Genomic DNA, 3,657 nt, shown 5'->3' on the forward strand with positions numbered 1-3,657 from the left:
AAATGGCTTAGAGAAAGGCACTGTTGCAAGAATGATCAGGTACCTATCCTTTTCCCTGACAATAACAAGAATTCAGAGTTTGGGCTGAAGATACCATCCTCATCTCTCATCGCCTGATTGTTTTTAGGGTCTTGGGACAGGGCAGGGCTTGCCTGCAGAATCAAACAACCAAAGCTGCCTTGATGCCTCACCTGGACAAAGCCAGGGACCCTGAATTCTGGGAATGTGTTCCATGAGGAGACTTAGGGTTTAGGCACAGTGTCAAGCCTGAACATTGTAAGACTTCAGGGATATATTAGGCTTCTTTGTATGCCTACAAACACTGGGCAGGCTCAGGTGCTCTGTCATGACCCAGAGGGCTCTGGAGCTACTTCAAATGAAGACTGGAAAGGCTGGGTTGTCTTTAGTTTCCAGCATTTTTCTGCTGTGTACTTAGGCAGAAAATAGCCAAGGAATGGTAAAGGTTGGGAGAGTATTTGTGTCTGTAATGGGGGGTTAAAAAGCAATAGCAAAGGGGCAGCTAGGTGGCACTGTGGATAGATAGAGCACTGGCCCTGGATTCAGGAGGACCTGAGTTCAAATCCAGCCTCAGACACTTAACACTTACTAGCTGTGTGACCCTGGGCCTTTCCTAGAATGCCCCTTGTACCTTTTCGGACCCTCTCCTGGTCTTGGCATCAGATAAACTGAGGCCTAAGGAAAGAACTTTGCCACCTTCAGCTTGGTTTTAAAGTGGAGGTAGGCCACATCAGGAGGGGATAGCTTGGTTTCATAGAAGAAAATAAAAGTCCTTCAGTTTGAATTCATCCAGCATTTATTAAATTCTTGCTATATATAAGGCCTTGGGGATACAAGATGAGAGAGTTACTGCCCTCAGAAAGCTTGCAGTTAAATGGCAGAATGAGACATGCCTCCCAAGAACTGTAATCCAAAATAGAAGACAATGAAGTGCCAAGGACAGGAGATATGGATTCTAGCTTCCGAGTTCAGGAAGAGGTAGCTCCTGACTGCTCCTGGATGCCAGAGAAGGCTGTCCAGAGGCAAAGATGGAGGGGGAGTGTAGTCCGACATCTGCAAAGAAATATGGTAGAAGAAGGTTAGAAAGAGAGGTTGGAGATGAACATGGAGGGCCTTGAATGCCAGAGTTTATTATTTTTTTTGGTGGGGTGAGGGTTAAGTGACTTGCCCAGGGTCACACAGCTAGTAAATGTCAAATACCTAAGGCCGAACTTCAACTCAGGTCCTCCTGAATCCAGGGCCAGTGCTTTATCCACTGCCCCACCTAGCTGCCCCTCTTTTTTTTTTTCTATTGCACTTTTTTTGGGGGGGGAGTGAGGTAATTAGGGTTAAGTGACTTGCCCAGGGTCATACAGCTAGTAAGCATCAAGTGTCTGAGGCCGGATTTGAACTCAGGTCCTCCTGACTCCAGGGCCGATACTCCATCCACCTAGCTGCCCTCCGAGTTTCTCTTGAACCCAGTTTTGTATCCCAGTATCTCATGGGGAGGCACAGCAGGGTAGTGAGAGGATCAGAGTCCTAGGTTCAGAAGTAGTGTGAAGAGGGGAGTCAGATGAGGCAGGGAGCCCGTGTCACATCTCAGAAAGACCTTGGAGTGGAGACCACTCCAACACTCCAACAGCCTCACCTGCCTTTCCTGATGGACCAAGTTGTTAGGGCCTCCTCCAGTTCCCTCATTGTCTTTGTAAATCGTGTGTATTTCTTCCTAGAGCATCTTCCTAGAGAGTCTTTGAGGGCAAAGCCTGCTTTGGTTTTGTCCTTGGAGCCCCGCACTTTGGATAGTGCTTGGCCCATACAGAGGAGGTGATGAACTAATGCTTATTGATTGATTGTTGGTGAATTAGTTAAGATGAATAAGGTCTAGGAGAGGTATGGAACTTGGCTAAGCTCTCATATCTTGTTTTTACAGAGCAAGGATGAAGTAGTACATCCTTTTCAGCTCTCAACATTTTATGACTTTACCTGGGCTTCCTGGTTCCCAGTACAGTATTCTTGCTGTTCTGTCAGACAGCAAAGATCCCAGAGCTGCTCCACACCTAGTTTCATTATGTTTACCTGTGGCATAGTCGAGATCTTATAAACTTCATATGAACTTTAGAATACATGGCCTGGACTTTTGTTGTTATAGTTGCTATTCATTGCATATATGGGCCACTTGTTCTGATTCAGGAGGGGGGTTACCATGTGGATAATAGCAAACAGCAGATAAAACAGTAGTCATTACTGTTTGGCTTTGGGAATGCATAGCATGATTTTTAATTCTGTAGCAGGGAATTTTCCTTAGAGAAGTAATTGTTTTGCTTAAGTGAAAATTAAGATGTTTTAGGTCCCCAAGCACATGCCGCATTCCAACTGATTGTCAGGAAGGCTGATTTTGGAATGGGGGGAGTGGGTGAAAAATTGGTCATGGTCAGACCAGCAGTCTAGTTTATAATTCCACACCTAGAAGCCCAGGTCTTCCCAAATGAATGAATGCTCATGCAGGCAAACTTACCATATTTGAGATTTAGTACCTTGGGGAGGTAGCATAACAGACCAAAGTAATGTGTTTGTGCCACACTGCCTACTGCTTGGAAGTTGCTGCCCATCAGACATTTGCCCAGACAGTCTGGAATCCACAGTTCCTAATCAGGTATCCAGAGGGAAAGTCTGGAATGAATGTGGTACCAGCGGCAATGCTCATTTTTACCACATTCCCAGAATTTCCAGGCTGTCTGGGCCATTGGGAGAGGCCAGGACAGTGTCTCAAGTGACACACTGATGTGACTTGCAGTGGTGACTGAGTTATCCCTGGCCTACCCTTGCATTTTTGGTTTTACTAGAAAAACCAGAAGTTTGAAGGCATAGAAAAGTCCCCAGGTAGCAGTATCTGGGACCCAAGAAGGTGCATCTTTGTACTCCCCTTCTCTTCTACCAGTAATGGTAGCGCTTTATGATTTATATATGTTCTCACTTGATTCTCTCGGCTCTGCTCCCATTTTCGGTTCTCACCTAACTATTTAGTTATGGAAACCCAGAAAGCTGGTGACCCTCACTTAGAGCTCGTGTTTCACATTCCCTGGGTCACAGTGGTTCAAGAAAGTGAAGGGATGGAAGAGATTGGCTTAAGGGAGAAGCCTGGGATTCTAATAAGAAAGGGCCCTAGTTTGGAGAGGAACTTAGCCAAAGAGCAGAATGGAAATTATTTACTTACATAGTAGAACAGCATTCAGGAAACACCTCTGCACCCCAAAGATAGGCACAGCTGCCATGAAATGACTATTAAAGGGAGGTTCAAAGTTATGAGCAAGCAGCTGATTCTCTTGGTTCTTGAGCTGTTGCTGTTGGTGACAGGAAATCTTGTTCCCCAAGCTGTTGGCTTCCTGTTTTATTTTTACTCAGAGCAGATCCGAATGTCCATAACAAGGAGCAGTCTGTTCCAGAGGGTGCTGCTCCCCCTTTGAGCCTGAAGGGCTTCGTTTGACTTTGTCTGAGTTGGTATCTTGGTTAGCTTTTCAGATCTATGCTGATCAACTTGGTTGAAGTGTTTTGTAGCAGGGGCCAATCTTTTGGTGATTGAATTCATGTTCCGTCTCTGGTTTAGGGCTTTTTGTGTAAGTAAGCCTCTGCCTTTGCCTTTTAGAGGCATCCTAGCAGTGG

General features: G+C 45.6%; 1 long non-coding RNA gene across 1 annotated transcript; it reads right to left on the reverse strand.

Moving 5' to 3' along the window:
* Positions 1–796: 796 nt before the first annotated feature.
* On the reverse strand, positions 797–3,620 carry LOC122748651. Its single transcript, XR_006355629.1, has 2 exons — positions 3,212–3,620; positions 797–1,071 (listed from the first exon to the last, which is right to left on the reverse strand). It is a non-coding gene; the product is annotated as an uncharacterized LOC122748651 (long non-coding RNA).
* Positions 3,621–3,657: the final 37 nt, after the last annotated feature.

The sequence above is a fragment of the Dromiciops gliroides genome, chromosome 3 (assembly GCF_019393635.1).
Source record: "Dromiciops gliroides isolate mDroGli1 chromosome 3, mDroGli1.pri, whole genome shotgun sequence".
Classification (NCBI taxonomy): Eukaryota; Metazoa; Chordata; class Mammalia; order Microbiotheria; family Microbiotheriidae; genus Dromiciops; species Dromiciops gliroides.